This window comes from Zootoca vivipara, chromosome 11 (assembly GCF_963506605.1).
Source record: "Zootoca vivipara chromosome 11, rZooViv1.1, whole genome shotgun sequence".
In the NCBI taxonomy this organism is placed as follows: Eukaryota; Metazoa; Chordata; class Lepidosauria; order Squamata; family Lacertidae; genus Zootoca; species Zootoca vivipara.
Window position 1 is genome coordinate 48,482,419 of NC_083286.1, and position 17,559 is coordinate 48,499,977.

At 44.1% G+C, this 17,559-nt stretch overlaps 1 protein-coding gene across 4 annotated transcripts in view; it reads left to right on the forward strand.

Moving 5' to 3' along the window:
* Positions 1-10,081: 10,081 nt before the first annotated feature.
* PDZD2 (PDZ domain containing 2) overlaps positions 10,082-17,559 on the forward strand; it is a 257,816-nt gene continuing 250,338 nt past the window's right edge. For 2 of the 4 annotated variants that reach the window (XM_060280336.1, XM_060280338.1), the window contains exon 1: positions 10,082-10,405. The gene's annotated coding sequence lies outside the window, so the exon portion shown is untranslated. Of the gene's footprint in view, positions 10,406-11,578; positions 11,934-17,559 lie in introns of those variants that run through there. The other 2 variants (XM_060280333.1, XM_060280335.1) reach the window with 2 other exon arrangements.

Here is a 17,559-nt window from a genome sequence, read left to right on the forward strand (position 1 = left end):
AATAGGGACTGCTGTGGCGGGAAGGTAAACTGCGTTTATGTGCGCTCTGGCACTTGTCACGGTTCTCCCTGCGCCAGAAGTAGTTTAGTCCTGCTGGCCACATGACCCGGAAAACTGGACAAATGCCGGCTCCTTTGGCCTGAAAGTGAGATGAGCGCCACAACCCCATAGTCACCTTTGACTGGACTTAACTATCCATGGGGTCCTTTTCATTTACCTTTACCTTGTAGTGCTGGGTTTATTGGTTTAGAAAGGAAAAAAAACAGGGGGGTGGTCGTGTTTTACTCAGGGTAGACATGCTGAAATTAATGGACCTAACTTGGTCATGTTTGCAAATTTCAGTAGATCTTTTCTGAGTAAAATGTAGTTGAATACCACTCTATTTTTTAGAAAAACTGGATTCTACAACACAAAATACATCATGCACCTTTTGTATACATTTACATTTTTTTGGCATTGCTTAGTCGGCTTCTGCTTCCATGTTCATTCTTCACCCTAGCTCAGGCATCCCCAAACTTCGGTCATGGGAACATCATCCCTGACCACTGGTCCTCTTAGCTAGGGATCATGGGAGCTGTAGGCCAAAACATCTGGAGGGCCGCCGTTTGGGGATGCCTGCCCTAGCTAGCCCATGGGACCAAGGTCTGATGTGTAACTTGCCAAACAAGTGAAGTGTATCTTCTTTTAAGAGCCACAGAGGCCCAGGAATTCTCCTTCCCCATCCATCAGTTTGTTTTAAGCGAAAGCAGGGATTCTCAACATGCTGACTCCTGCAACTAGCCATTTGAACACCACTGTTTCTGAGTGCTGTAGTATATAATTTTTTTTTCAATTAGCAGATGTTTTAAGTGCAGTAGAGTATTGCTTCATCTTGATTGCATTGTTGTGACACAACAAAAGCAGTTGGATCATCAGACATTTGCATAAATGGAGTGCTATTAATGAAGAGCAATGCTAATAAACATATACCTGGAAGACACTCGGGAATTATGAAGGTAATAAAAATGTGGCAATTTGGATAGTAATGGATATTAATGCAACATGGTATGAGTTTTTCTAGGCAAGAGTTTCCTTTTTTCAGATACAATGGAATTCTGAAAAACTTATTTAGCTAATGGGAGTTGCACTAAATTTGTCAGAGATTTTATTGGTAGGCAGGGAATGTGGGGAAAATGGAGTCTATAAGAGTAGTACCATTCTTCCATTTTGTAGGTCAGTTTCTTTTTCTGCGTCCACCAGGACTTCAGCTGATTGATGTGATTCGTCAGTCTTCTGAATTTTTCATACTTCCTACAATACACCTGTGCCTCATCTCGGGCAGAAGTAACAGCTCCACCATTAAAAAAAAACCCCACTTTACACCCTCTAAAATCATCTCCCAACAATAAATTGCTGCCTAACATTCCATTTACATTGAAATGCATTTGTTAGATTTTTTCTTAAGGCCAATCATTTATATTTACTTGTTTCCTTTCATAGTAACGTCTGCTGTCTATTTGTGTTTTGCTACATTATTAATTATACCACTTGCTCTGATAAAATATGTTGACAAAATACAATGTGCGAAAGCCTTCTCTGTTCCTCTGATTGTTTGTTTTTGTTCGACTCAAGATGCTGGTTGATACGCTACATGAAATGCGTGTAGCAAGAAAAAATAAAAAATAAAATGAAGGGAGACATTCTGAATGCACACAAGTTGATAAACTGGAAGGAAGAGGAAAACAAAATACTGTAACAAGGAAAGCTCTTCCGCTTTGGAACTCCCTGCCTATTGAGATTAAGCAGGCACCTTCACTGTATTCTTTCCGGCACCTGCTAAAAGCATTCTTGCTTAGAGAAGCCTACCTAGATGCTTAGAAAGTTGCAGTCATTTTTTAATGTGTTTCAGTATTTGAATTTTTTTGTTTTAAAATAGAGTTGAAAATGTTTCTTGATTTTCTTGCCTTTTTTGTAAACCACTTTGAGGGCTTCCCCCCTCTTTTTACAATCGAGGTATATAAATTTTATACAACAAATAAATAAAAATAAACAAAACAGCTCCACTTGATTGTCAGCACATGGCAACTGCAGAAGCCAGTGGATGTGAGTAAAAATGGTAGGTCTGAAGAAAAGCCCTATGGGTGCTTCAAAAACCTTTCAAGACTGTGTATTTAAACTGGAGCGGATCCAACATGAACACAGGACCACAGTCCCAACAAATGGTGGTTGCAACAAAGTCGTGTTGAAATCGGTGAGACAGTCAATCTCCAGCAGGGCTGTGAATCTGGGACCTCCTACATCCCTTTCCATTCCATTGCTTCCGGTGATATTTAGTTGTGTCACAATATTTTCTGAATTGTGCTAATGCCCCTTAGCTGTTTTGTGACTCTGGTGATAACATAAGAGGATCGTGCTGTTTATCTACTTCAGATAGCGAAGAACAATGGTTTCTCAAAAACATTGCTGATCTGTAAGTACATAAGTGTGTGTGTGTGTGTTTTATTTAATTTCCTCTGGCAGAGTATGTAAGTTAAATGCAGTATTGATAAAACAGGCTGACATTCTGGATTGCCAACCTAGGTTGTATGTTTATAAAATATCTGCACATTAACTCAGGAGAAAGATTACTTAAACTCAGCGGATGCCTTTAAAAGCACCAGATATTTATTGTAAAGAATGCATGCATAAATCTGCTGCGCCAGTTCTGTGAATGAGCAGCCTTCCTTCACAGCAGAATGTAAATATTCCTGCTCCAGCAGCAAAAGAGCGAATGTTGCTATCACTGAGAGCAAAAATAGGCTGCTATCTCTATCAAACAACATCCAAGTATTTAATTTCCAACTGCTCCCGTTGCTTTACATGCTGTGATGCAGAGGGTTCTGCATCCAAAGGGAATTGCATTTGGATTGCTGATTCTCACGTTATGTCTCTCAGAAATGGAAATGGCTGGAAACATCCAGATATTACTGTGTTTGATTTCTTGACAGTTAAGGGAGCAAGAAGCAGGCAAGTCTCTTTTTTGGGCCAAATTCCCATATTGCTCATTAGGACAGTGCATTTTGTACAGGAGTTACAGATGAGAACCTTTGATTCTCTGCCTCTCAATAAAGATATACCATCAGTCCAAAGGTGTTTTCTCAGGGGGGGATGATGACAAGTTCTACCAATTTCTACGGAACCGGTTTACATTGTACACAAAAGTGCAAGAGTGCTAACTCTCAGTAGCTTTATCCTTCATAAATTTCTCCCCTTTTAACTCTCTCGAAAGTTGGTAGCAATCTTTCAACAGCCACCTTGTGACAGTGATTTCCATAATTTAATCTGCATGCTGTGGGAGCAAGTATTTTGTCTTGCCTGTCCTGAATCTTGCACTATTTGTCATCATTGGATGACCCCCTGGTTCTCTTCATTCCAGAGTGGCAAGAAACTCGATTGTCAAAGGTGGAATTCAACATAGCGCTAAGTGACATATACAGGGCGAGTCCTTTAAAAGAGGTCCCATGGATACAGAGTACACATGTTCCACGGGGCCTCTTTTAAAAGACTCACCCTGTATATGAGTGCACAGAACAAGGTCCATTTGTGCAACAAGACTTCCCCACCCTCTTCTGCCTGTGTGCCCCCAATGCCCCCTTAAACCTGTTCTGGGATTCTCCCAACCTTCCAGAGCAAGACCTAATTCTGTGCATGCAACAACTTAGCTGAATCTTGACCCACGGGACAAATCTATAAATTGCTGCTAAACCATATTTTTGAGGGTAAGTTATCGCTACAAAAGACCATTCAGATTTTGAGACCAATTAATAAATCATTAGGTACATTGAAGATCAAGTTCCAGTGAAGATATTCCAGGACCATTATTTTTTTTTAAACTTCCAAGGAGTTGCAGATTTTGAAGATGGTAGCTTGGCACGTTCACCTCTGTGTTTGCACCAGATGACGCATCGGCTTTCCGTGATTCATGATAATTTAGACTTAAGTGATCCTTAATGGCTCATCATACATCTTTCAGTATCAAGAGAACTGTAAATCTTTGTAAAGATGAAATATGGGTGTGAAGACAGGACACAGGAAACATACACAGAGTTTCTTTTTTAGTAGGTTGATAAACATTATTTTAGAAGAGCGGTTTTTGACTGTTCTGGAGAGCTTTAGGACTCTTCATTTAACCAAGTAAAATATACATGCACATTCATAAAATGCCAACACTTACAATGTCAGTTGCAGCATACAAACACACTAGTAGGTAGAAAGTGTGAAATCCACTCCTATAGGTTGTAAATTTAGCATTGGGGGGGGATCCTAATCTTGCATATACAATGCAAACTCTGTGGATTCAGTGAGCCGGTAATTCAGATGTGCACATTGATCTCGGAAGGAATTCCGTTTGTCCAAGTGGCTTCTATGGTGATGGACATCTATACTGAGCTTGTGGGTGGAAATGAACTTCTGTATTGTAACATTTTCCTTATATACTGTGGGTGGTTGTGTGAATTTTTCACTGCACTTGAACGCAAATTGTAATGCACATTGTGAAATTTCCAGAACAAGACTGAATTAAATATATCTAAATAAACATTAAAAACACTGTGCCAATGATTTTGTTTACATGTGGCAATGTCTGGATCACTGGAGAACGCTTGAGAGTCCTAGCTCTGGTCTGAAAGAGTATCCAGGAATGAAAAACAATGTCCTTGGCTGTGTCATTCTCCCAAGGAGATCAATCCATTGAAAATGGTAACCAATTATAAACCTGCTTCTCCTCTCACACCAGTTCCACAGCTAAGGGTGTTTTCACACTTTCCATTTTGCCAGTAACAAAGCAAAACAAGCAGATCAAGTTCTTTCAACTAGGATGCTAACTTTGCAAGTAGCAATAAACTAAAGTCCTTGTCAGCAGTGTCTTCATCCAGCAACCCACACATCAAACATTCATCTCCCACACATCAAACATTCATCTCCAGACAGACCTATAGCTTTCCTGGTGTATTAAATAAAGAACTATGCCTTTCTCTCCCTAATAATCTCAAAAAATAATTTGCAGCAAAGCTGTCACAACTGTATAGGTGTGGCTTTTCCTGCTATAGGTGAGGAATTTAATCCTTGTTTTGTAGAGGTATACAGTTGACCTACATGAGAAGGAAGCAAGAGCTCGCGGCAAAAAAGGGAAGGTGTTGACTGTGTGGAGGGAAAGGAGATCGTGACTCCTAAGTCTCTCATCAAACAAATATAAGCAGGCTCTGTGGTCCCTAGGCTCAGTTTACATACGGTATTTAGCAGAATCACAGTGAAGCTTTTCTTGGAATGCACCCCAGCCCTTAAGGTTGCAAGTGGGCGCTTGCATGCTTTCATGTTCTCTCATCCTGAATGTAGTGAAAAAGAGCATGCCAGGGAGAAGGCTAGCTCAAATCGGCAGCCTAGACATGTTGGCTTTCTGTGTGCAGGGAGTTGTTTTTTTCCCTTGAGGAAAAATGCAGCACCCACCTGCTATTTCAAGTAATACACTGGGTCTAAGGGCTTGCCCACACCTCTGTCCAGTTACTTTCCCCCAGGGAAACCCGGAGTTTAGTGCTGAACTGGAGCAAACAGCAATCTGATTTTCCGCAGGTGGCTGTTTGTTCCGATTTAGCAGTAAAGAGTGTGTTTTCCAGGAAGAAGCGGCAGGCCAATGGCGAATCTGCTCAGACCTATGCCTAGAAACCACAGTGCAAGTGGGAAACCGCTTGACCCATGCTTTCTCAGCAATGGACAAGCGGAAGTGGAAATGGAAGCAAGCCCTGAGGCAAGCTTTATCACTGGATAACAAGAAGACTAGAACCTGTTTGCTGTGATTCCAAAAGTCTGAATTACACAGCTCTCTTCTAAATGTTTAATGTACTTTGTGAGAGTTTCTGTGCCTAGAAGCCTCTTGCTTACAGATCCTTCCATACCACCAGCCCCCACCATTCTCCGTTCAAGCATCCACTCAACAGCTGAAATAAATTGTGCAAAACGACTTCCACTTGCAAAAGCTGGCAACACAGCCCTATGTGTCCAGCATTTTGTTGAAGTTTGCTTTTTATCTGTGGGAAAGAATTTGCAGTATCAATGCCCACTCAACAAATGGGGCACTGGTGAGTGATTGTGGGCACCTCTGATTAGTTGGTGGTTGCACATGCACACCCATTTATTGTCTTGCACAGCTGGGGCATGTCATGCATACCTCTGCCTTGAAATGGGCTACAAATCCAAAGAGGTAAGGTATTGGAAGCTGAACAAATGGTGTGTGTGTGCGCGCGCACACACACACGCTGCTGAAGATGCTCCTTGCCTGGAGCAGCATTTCATTTAAGGCTTGACCTGCTGCCCTGACTTAACACTTGTTTATTTCTATACAGGAACCTCTTAGCAACTGACAGGCGTGAGCCAGCCGTAAATCACACAAAGTAAGTGGAGTGAACTCTCTATTAGTAAACGCAGGATCCACGCAGGAGTGTCAGGCCTCATGAGCACAGCAACTCTTGCCCCTATGAAGCACTTGCCTTCCCTCAGGTGCCTCCCCCCCTGCCCCATGCAATCTGAGACTGCGTCTGCATGACACCGATTTCTCCTCTGCCCTCTTAATACCTCTTCTGATTCTGGGAGACCAGGGGGGAGGGGAGCTTGTTGCAGCAGGAGGGGGCCTCACCTGTGCGTCTTTACCGGCCTGACTCATCTCTGCCGCTTGGCCTCCCTCCCCTCCTGCTTCTGATTCTGGACTTCTCTCTGCTACAGACACTCTCAGCTCACTAAGCTCTGTCACTGCTTCAGCTTCTGACATCACCCTCCTCCCAGTCTTCTCCCTGTTCTCCTTTCTTTTATTGGGGGTTCCCCAGCTGGTTCCTCCCATCATTCCTCTGCCTCTAATCAGTCCCTGGCAGCAACTTTTCCCAGCTAGCTTCAAATCGCTTTTCGCTGGCCAAATCCAGATGTTCTAATCTAGGCTGTCCCCTTTCAGCCTCCCGTCTTGCAGGTTGGTGTAGCTTCAGGTACAGTATATTTCACTACAGTCTTTTTGTGTACTAGCTCAATGCTGCCCCAATGAAGTAGACGGGGACACCTGTTCAATAGGAACTAGCAGGCTGTACAAGAGCAGAGGAAGAAAGAGACATATCTGTGCTTGGCACAATATCTAAATAACCCAAATGAAGCTTTGCTTTCCTCGTCTCAGCATTCCTACTGTATTAGCCCCACTACTCAAACGCAGTGTGCGAGAATCAATTTTCTCTTTGTGCAGAGAGTGGCTTAACACTTTCAGATGAAAATTGCTAACTTTTCAATGAGTGCGGGAGGTAGATAATAGGCCAAAGCTATTGCAGTGTTGAATTCAGGAATACAAAGCCAAATCTTGCTCCTCTTGATGCCAGTGGCAAAACTGCCATAATGAGGCAACTATAATTTGCTGCCAAGACATTATTAGAAATTCAGTAGATGGTTGTTATTATTCACAAACCTAGCAAGAGAGTCAGTAATAGCTGTCATCGTTAGAAATGTAGCCAAAGGAACAATTCTTCCTAAATGTCTAGCTTCTGCTTCCTTTGGAAATGGAAAGGTGCTTTGAAGTGCCAAAGTCACCCACCTGTAACTGTACCATAACTTTTGTAAGCCTAGAAACATATTATTAGATTACACCTTTGCTGTGCTTTTGTCTACGGTATTACCTGTGTGTTTCCAGTCTTCTAAATTTTGCACTATGAGAGTTTTGCTCTTTTTAAATTTAGCACCACTAACTTACCATAGCTGCCAAGTTCTCCCTTTTTTTAAGGGAAATTCTCTTATGCTGAATAGGCTTCCTCGCGAGAAAAGGGTAAACTTGGCAGCTATGAACTTACAGCAGTTTTTAAAATAGCTAAGTAAATCCACCTGAAGTTGTTTGTAAGTGATAAGAAAATATAAACCTACATGGATCGCCTTGCTAGCCTCGAATTTCTAGGCCAGATGCCTGCAAGGCTGGGTTGGGAAGCATGTATTCTGATCCCAATACTTGCTTGGTGAATGTACATTGCCATCATCTACAGGGATCATCATTTAATACTAGTAATTGAAAACATCTTATTGCAGGTAACTTATCTTTGGATTAACACCAAGGATTAAAGGGACCACAACCCTCACATTATAGCATTTAGAAGAGAGACTTGAGAAGAACCCAAATAAGATTCTTTGAGTTATGGTTCTAAAGCTATATTTAAGGTTGTTTGAGGCAACATGGTGCCCATGGTCCAAAACGTTTTATTAAGCTTTTTAGCAATAATTGAATGGGGGAAGAGCAGTGCAGGCCTAAGACATAATGTTGCTGGAAGCTGACACAAACACCAAGGCCAACATTTTAAAAAGTTTTGCTGTACCATTCAGACGCCAGTTCTCTCCCATCCCAAAAAAAGTTGTATGGTGGTTCTTGCAAGGTCATGGGGGGGAATGTAAATATCTTTAGTTTTTAAGTCAGCCTTGGGGGGGAAATGGAAATATCTAACCCTTTTAAAATTGTGGTGATATAATAAAAAGTGTGGAGGCAGCATTCAGCACAAATTGCTCAGTAAAAAGTGAGCATGCTCTTGGTTTCCTGGAGCCAGCCAATACATTCAAAATATTGGTATAAAAGAGAAACACCAGGTTTACCCCCCCCCAATTTTATTTAAATTAGAGAAATTTTCTTTTAACTCCCCCCCAACTAAAATCGAAGTATTATTTAAAACCAATTAAGATTAAGTAACTTCAAAACACTTTAAATGCATACCAGCATTTGGGTTTGGGCTGTTCACTGACTCACCTGCCCCCTCCAGCCTGTGATCTCTGAGGCCTCCTCTCTGGTACGTTTCTGGCCACCAGCTGCTTCCAGACAACTCATAAGCATCTTTGTACTGCTGAAAAACTGCTCAGAGAATGGCCCTACCCCCTTGGAGGCTCTGAACATGACTATAGCAAGCCTCAGATGTTTTCGGACCCGAAGTGAAAAGCCGTACGGATTGATGGATGGATTCTGCTCTGGACCACGCCGGTATGTTTTAAAGAAATGACTCGGAGAGACAGAAATTGGAGGCAAGAAAACTGTGCCCTATATAGAACCTGCTCCATAAGCAGCTACTTCGTTTTTGCTCTGATGTCAAGGCTAGCCCTAAGATAAAGCTTCAAAGCGGGGTAGGGTGGGGAGAAGCAGGGATGTCACCCACTGCCCATGCAAGGAGATGCCCTCTGATCCTTACACCCTTGGCATAGTGGCAGATCCGGAACAGGGAGGCTCAGCCTGTTGAGTTAATTAAGCCAGGCTGGCAATGACAAAGTCGGAGCCTTCCTGTTTCCAATCAATACCAAACCCTCACAGCGCACACCCAGAACTATTTTTGGCAGCCAGCCTAGCGGAGAGGAAGGGGCGAGACCAGGCCTGGCAGAGGCCCAGGCAGGGGAACGGGAGCCTCCCATCGCCTCCCAAGTGCCTGCAGTTCCCGCAGGGATGTGCTGCGGATTTAATAATACCTGTGTGACAGTGTCATCCTTCAAACGAGGTGAGTGCCATCAATTATTCCCTGCATACTAAGTGATGGAATTAAAGCCCTAAGCTGTTCACAGCTTGATCCCGCTGGGCTTGCATGTTGCATTTTTTTATTTTATTTTTTGAGGAGGGGAAAAATGAGAGAGAAAAGTCCACGTCTCTCTTCACAGTTTCTTGGCGCTTTGCCTTGGTGGTGAAGCAGCTGTCACGTCGGGGGGAACAGACGCGGCCTCCCGGAGAGGGAGTCTCACAATCTCCACACTCCCTGCTCCGCAACTTTCCAGCAGCAAGGGAGAGTGAGGAAATCTCTGTCGCCTTTCCCTCTCTGCAACCTCGGAGGAGACTTTCAGATTAAGTGTGATGCAGCCACTCATCTTTCATTCATATATTCATTCAGAGGGTACAGAGCGCAGCGGCGGCGGGGGAACACCGGCCCTGACGCGTCACTCGGAGGGGAACGCCCCCAGCCAATGGGGACTCCTCTCCCTCCTCCGCCTCGGAAGGGCTCCGCCCCCATGCAAACGAAGTGGGCGGGGCGTTCCTCATCTTTGAATGAACGCTAGATGCAAAGAGGAGAAGGGGAAGAGCGGGGTTTCCTCCCCCGCCCCTCATCCCCTTACCAAAAAAGCAAAGCTCGGCGAGGGAGTGAGGGGGGGCTGGCTCTTGGAGCTACGAATCAGAGCTTCTCCTCCCAACCGTTCCGCCTATCGCAGAGAAGGGAGGCGGGCGGTTTCCACGGTTCTTCCCCCAATGGTTGCAAGCGGTGCAGCTAAATTGAGAACAACACTAGCGGGAGGACTCGGATCTTTGCTTGGGGGAAAAAAACACACCCCACAAAACCCCGCCTTTCACCTCCCTACTTTGAACTGCCAGAATCACAGGCTGCCCCTGGACCACCACCGGTAGCAGCGGCGGCGGCAGGTGAGAGGGCGGACAGGGCTGGGGCTTGAAGGGACGGGGAAGAACGGGGGACTGTGAAAACGTTTGTGGTGGTTACATGTGGGGTTCTGGACTGGGTGTCGAGGCGGCTCTGCCTGGGGAGCTCAGGAGGAGGACGGGACGGGTGGGGCAAGGAGGGCAGCCTGGGCGGACGGGCGGGCGGAAGGGGGGAAGAGACCCTAACGATACACCCTCAAAGTAAATGCAAGCTGGAAAGCGACTCCTCCATCTCTTCCCACTCCGCCCCCTGTTTGGGTTTTGCCCCTTTGCTTTCCGAAGAGGGGCGTGTTTCATGCCTACATGTGTAAGCGTGGGGGGGGGGAAGTTGTGCCTAAGTCATCTTTTTCCACTGTTGGGGGAGCGGAGGCTGCACTAAGTCTGCTCTCCCATTCATTATTATTTAAACAAAATACTCTTCGAGTTCTTATCAGCTGACATCCAGGTCAACACCCCGAGTCTACTATTTTTCGAAGACTGTCCCAGGCATCCCCCTTGAGGGATTCTCTAATTCCAGATGTGCTTCCCAAATCAAGGCGGTTTATAGGAATGGCTGGTTTGGGCTCCCCTCCGCTTGTATGCATGTGATTTTCTTCCCCAGAAGGAGGACTAGCTGGAGAAATGTGAAGAGCAAAGGAACCCGCCTTGGCCAGTAAGGAACTCCCCCCCACCCCAATCCACAGTTGGGCAAGGCAATAATACTTTGATTAGGACCAACCCACTGCCCCAAAATTGCGAGGAAGCTTGCGAGCCCACCAGAGCTCTTCAGCAAGCTAGATCCGTGGTTTCCAAGGTGGGCGATACCGCTAGTAAGAGACAAGGGGGCGGGCGGGTGTATATCGCTGGAGGTGCAAATGACGGTTAGAAGCTGCTCTCGCCGGGCCACCAGTTTTGTTGAATGAATTAATCCAAAAAGATTTAACTGGATTTTGAATAAATGTGCAATGACTTGCTACTGTTTAGAATTTCGTTGTGTCACCACCTTCCTTAGTGGTTCGTGTAAACCACTGTACTGAATAATGGTTTGTGTTAGGGTAGCAGGCACTGGGGAGGTGGTTATGGAACCATGGAGCGGAAGGGAGGGGGTTGGCGGCCCCCAAAAGTTAGGGAGGCTCTGGGTTAGATGTTGAGCAAGCAGCAGGTGTTGGGAGGGGAAACTGCCCCAGCCCAGGCTGGTTAAAAGTTCTGGAGGGCTGGGCGCCTCCCGGTCCAGGGCCCGTCCCTTCGGCTCCCCGCCCAGCCGAGGAAAACCACGAGGTCGCCCAGCAGAGAACTTCAGCTGCTGAGGTTTGTCAAGAGAACCGGACCGCAAAGGAATGGGTGGGTGGGGTGCAGGAGGAGCTGACTTGCTCCGCGAGAAGCCGAGCGGCCTCCTCTCTGCTCAGAGCCGGCTAGGCTTTGGAAAAGTTGCTGGCTCGTTTGCACGTGTGGAAGCGGTTGCGTTCCCTGGGCTGGACACCACGGCGGAGCGCCTTCTAGAGGAGCGAGGCATGTAAATGGCAGCCTTTCCCAGGTAGAGATCCTTGCTCTGGGTTCATTTGCATAGGTTATTTTAATTGGCGTAGATTATTTTGTTTCTGAAACAGCCCCGCGCCGAGATAGTCATTGCTTTTATTCTATTTTCAGTTGATTTCTTGGTTTAAAATGGATGCTTTGTTAGAGATTCATGTACTGTAAGGGGTTGGACTAGATGACTCTGGGGGTCCCTTCCCAACTCTACAATTCTGTGATTCTATTAAAAAGTTCTGTAGGCTGATTTCCCAACAGCTGAGGAGGGGGGTTATGAGAAGTGCAGAATACTGTCAGAGTACAGTATAGCCTTCCCAGAATGGTTCACCTGGCGCTGCCTTCCTGGGGTCCTAGCCAGTGAAATTTTACTCAGAATAGACCCACTGAAATGGAAGCATGTAACTTAGCCATGCCTAATAATTTCAGTGGGTCTTCTCATGAGCAGGATCAGCACTGGCTACAACCCATGGACTTTTCTACACCAGCTGAATAACTTTTTGTTCACCACCCAGGCCTTTAACAGGACGTGTTTTGCAGACCGGGCTTCTCAGTTCTATATTCGACTTTTAAAGTAATATTGATGCAGTAAATAAACATTAGTTCCACAATTGCCCCTAAAGGTATCATTTGCAAGAGGAGGCTCTGTGGAGATGGTGTTTGAGGATGGATCAAAGTTTGGGTTCTTGGGAAAGTGACAATTCGGGCACATCATACATTTCAAACTCAAGGCTTCCCCCAAAGAGTTCAGGGGCCTGTGGTTTGCTCCTCACAGAACTCAATTTCCTTCCTCCTTAACACACTATCAGGATTCTTTGGGGAAAGCCATGTGCTATAATAATAATAATAATAATAATAATAATAATAATAATTTGTACACTTCCTGCCTGGGTTGCTCCAGCCACTTTGGGCAGCTTCCAACAAAAGAACACTAGACACACCAGACAGTAAAAGCTTCCTGATAAATGGCTGCCTTCAGATGTCTATGGAAGGTCGTATAATTAGTCATCTCTTTGACATCTGACTAGAGGGCATTCCAAGAGGCAGGTGCCACTACCGAGAAGGCCTTCTTCCCTGTAATAATAATAATAATAATAATTATTATTATTATTATTATTATTATTATTATTATTATTATTTATGGACTTCGGTATGGATGTTGTGTGGCTTTTTAAAGACCAGCAGCTATATTGTGGCAAAGAGCCTCTTTATCAAATGTGTGAACTGGTATCGTTAGTTGGCAGAGAAGTATCTCTATCTGGCCTCAGCGCCCTTTATCGAAAAATACAGAGTGTGGCACAGGGAGGAGAAAATCAAATCACTGAAGCCTAAAGGTCATGAAATGCAAGTAGGCCTGTGACACTTACATGCAAAACTCAAACACATACAAGATGCGAGCAGTGCGGGGATTTTAGATAATGCAATCTTCCTACCTTTGCTATGCTAATTTGACACCTGGAGTGGGAGAGAAGATCCTATCAAGAACTAAATGAATAGAATGAAACTTGAGGATAAGTTCCAGTTCAGCAATTTTGCTCTGAAGTCTCCCTTTGGAACCTTTTGTTACAGAATCAGGTCAGCAGCAGAGTGTCCTGAGAGACTGAAGTCCTCTCCCGATGCTTTCTGAACATTGATAGTTCTGATGTCAGGCTCATGTCCAATTGTCTGTCTCTTTTGGGCAAGAGTTTCTTGGGTTTCTCTCTTTTAATTTTCTCCCTAGAGGAGAGCTGGTCTTCGCTTGGGAGCTATTCCCATACCAGGTAGAAATAGCAGAGAAAGCCTTCACTCCTGTGCTGTGATCTTGGGAGGCTGATCAGACACTCTTCCCTGATTATGTAGTCTGGATGAGTGTATGGAAACTTCCCTTTTTCAGTTATAATTTATTTTGTTTTCAAAAGTTTGAGAGGCACACTCCAATACGTAACAGATATTTCTTTTGTTTTGTCGACTCCCAACTCTATTTTCCTTGGCGTTTTTTAATTTCTCCTTCTTTGCTGCACCTTATTTTCTCTCTCTTATACACTAACAACAATACAATAATCTCTAATTCCTTCTGTTGCTCATAGTTCAAATCCTGTTTGTGAATTCATCATGCTATAGTACAGGGGTGGCCAACTTCCAAGAGACTGCGATCTACTCAGAGTTAAAAATTGGCAGTGATCTACCCCCTTTTTGGGGGTTCAGGTCAAAGTTGCTGAGCTTTTTTAAGGAAGGAGGAAAGCCTCATTTTTGGGATGTGCAGGGCAAAGGTTTTGAGCTTTTTTTTAGGGGAGCCAAACTTGTTGAGCTTCTTTGGGGGAGCCAGTGATCTACAGACGTCTACAATCTACCTTTTGGACGTGCCTGCTGTAGTAGTTCTTTAGTCGGAAAAAAGGCTTCCATTCTTCCACAAAACAATTACCGTTAGGTTCTCTTATTTTATCTCTTAACTTTGCCAATTCTGCATAGTGCATCAGTTTACTTATCCATTCTTCTTTGGTGGGAGCTGCTTCCTTCCTTTTTTGTGCATAGAGGATCCTAGCTGTTGTTGTTACAATCATAAACAACCTAATCATCTAGTTTGGAACTTCTGTCCCGATAATTCTTAAAATGAGACTCTTAAACTCTTGGTTGTAGTTTCAAGCCCCACTTTTGGCAAAAGATTCTTGTGCTGCAAGTTAGAGGACCCTTGTGGTCCCTCCCAGCTTTACAATTCTATGATTCTGCCCCTGATTAGCATCTGGAAGAGTGCATAGAATCTATTTAAAAATTAGTTGCTTGTACAGTAGTACCTTGGTTCTCAAACTTAGTCGGTTCCAAAACCAATCTGTTCCAGACTTTTAAAAACAACCCCTAAAACAGCAATTTAACATGAATTTTACTATGTAATGAGACCATTGATCCATAAAATGAAAGCAATAAACAATGTGCTGCAGTCACACAATCAATCAATCAGTAGCTGAACTGGGTTCCTCACGGTCACAAAAAACCTAAAACAAAAAAGAGCCACAAAAACGCAGAATAAATAGCAAGAACAGACAGACCTCAGCGTAACACTCAAAACGGATGTGTGGCACTCAGATTGGAAGTGTAACACTCAAAATGGAACACATTCAACTTCCGAAAAAAGTTCGCAAAAGGGAACACTTACTACTGTGTTTGCAGTGTTTGGGTTCCAAGTTGTTTGAGAACCAAGGTACCACTGTAATCTCTTGTGAATGGTTGAGTGTTGGCAGTTCTACTTTAGTGGTAGATTCTGACCTACTGCTGAACCACAGCTCCCATCATCCCTGATCATGGGCCATGGGGGCTGGGACTGTTGGGAGTTGGAGTCCAACCACATTTGGATGGCACCCTATTGGCTTTGCCTGGTGTAGCAGCCCCGTCTACTATGCCCCCAAGCCCTCTTTTCATTAACTCACAGTTAGTCATAGATGGACCTCTTGGCTTTTGTGGAACTGCACATTGCTCAAGAATTCCCAAAGCCACAAATCTCTAGAAACAAGAAGAACGACAGGATGACCCAAATCGTGCAGCTTCTATTTGGGTAATTAGAGAATTTATTATTGTCAAGGACAGCATTTCTTGAACCCACTGAAGTGCTGCTTTATGAAAGTATTCATTGTTAGCTGCTAATTTGTGCTTTTGGTTGTTGCTCTTATCTAGAGTCTGCAGTCCTGTACAGGTATGGTTTCCCCCTCTGTTATAAATATTGATGCAAAAATAATTTGTTTTACAAATTGTTGCATGCTGTTTTGGGAGAAAGGCAAAGTAGGCTTGAAACTCATATAGGGAAGAAAGTGACTGAAGCAGATTCCAGAGCAGCTTATATTTGACGCCAAAGGTTTACAACGTCCGTCTGCTGCAACCAAATTGTAGGTGCGAAAGAAACGCTGCAAGCCAATGGTATGTGTGTACATTTTCTTCCTTATAATAATAGCAGCCCAATGTGCATTGAGATTCCCTCCCCAATGTAGTAGCTGAGATTCCCCTCCTGCTCCTCCATGGGAGAAATGGGAAGACTATGGGTGGAGAAGATGCAGGCTGGGGGGTGGGGAGGGGCTCATGATTAGGAGTTATGATAGTAGATCAGAATGCATAGCAGAAATGTTCTACTCTGAATTTTTGAGTCATACATACATCTGCTGGTTTCTCTTTAAGGTTTCCAGACCCAAAAGAGAGCAGGGCAATTAAAGGCACAGAAGTCTTGTCCTCTATTGAGTCTGGCAACCCTATTCATACTTGTCTCTGTAGACATCAAGGCCAAAAACCTGCTCCATCCCAACCCCTTTTGTTTGTAAATGAATGTTGAGATTGTTGAGAATCCAAATAACAGATTCCACATGGAGTTCCAACATTTATGGCACATGAGATTATAGGGGAGGGTGAGCACCATCCAAGCATGGTTCTTTTTTTTTTAACACCAGTCCCTTAGTTCCTGGTTTATCTACACTTAGAAAAGATTTCTGATGCTGTCGTAAATATCACTGAGCAGAAATTTCCGATCTCGAAAGCTTGTCTTTAATTCCTCCTGGCATTATTGTTATTTTTAATTGTAATCAATATTGTCAACTCTACTGCATTGTACTAGAATCTGGGGAGGAAATATGTTACCAAATTGAAAATGGGTTAGTGGTTGTGTTTTTGTTTTTAAAAGGAATTACCTTTTACTCTTCTTTGTGCAGCGACCTAATAAAATCGGACAGCATGAAACATCTGGCAGCCTTTTTCATGGGTAAAATGTAGTTCAGTGTGTCATTAAGATACATCACTCGACAAGGCTTGCTATGCAGTGCTGTAAGCTTAAGAGGAAAAAAGAGCAGACAAAACTAATAAAAGGCACCACATTCAAAACTAAAGCAAGGGAAGCTGACCTTGAAACCTAGAAATCCAATTCAGCGCATTGCAGAAAGATTGTGTGGATTTTGAATTCGACATATGAACCATTGAATGACCTGGCTTCCATTCATAAGCATTGTTTACCTGTGCATCTTTTGTGTGAAAAGGGAATGATAGTAGGCAATCTTACAAAGGAACATAAGCAGCTGTGTTATACAGAATCAGAGTAGTGCTCCATCTAGCTCAGAATTGCCTGCACTGACTGGCAGCAGCTACCCAGGGTTTCAGACTGGCAATGTTCGCAGCCCTACCAGCAGAGTAGGCCCAAAGCTCCTTGGCTCAGGGTTTGCATAACTCAATACCCTCCAACGTTTCTCCAATAAAAATAGGGACGTCCAAAAGAGAAGTGGGATATTCCGGGATCAAATCAGAAACCGGGATGGCTTCTGTAAATCCAGGACTGTCCCTAGAAAATAGGGGCACTTAGAAGGTCTGAAAGCCAATGCGTCCTATGAAAAATGTTAAATGCACTTTCTCAAACCGTTTTGCCCAGTTGCAGGTAGTTTCTAGGCCAGGTTCACAAAGATGTCTCCCGAGTCCTTTAAGCTTGGATGGCTGCTTAAAAGCAAAACAAGCGCAAGGTCCCCCAATTCAAGCTTGTGAACTAGTTTCTGCCGTGCGTCTGTTCAACAAGACTCAAAAGAGATGGATTTGGCTCCACTTCCTTAAAGCCAAGTTCTTCCCTTGCCCCCGAGCCCTTTCGCTTTCTCAGTCTTTGGTAGCTAGAAGAGACTCGGTGATGCAAAACTTGGAAA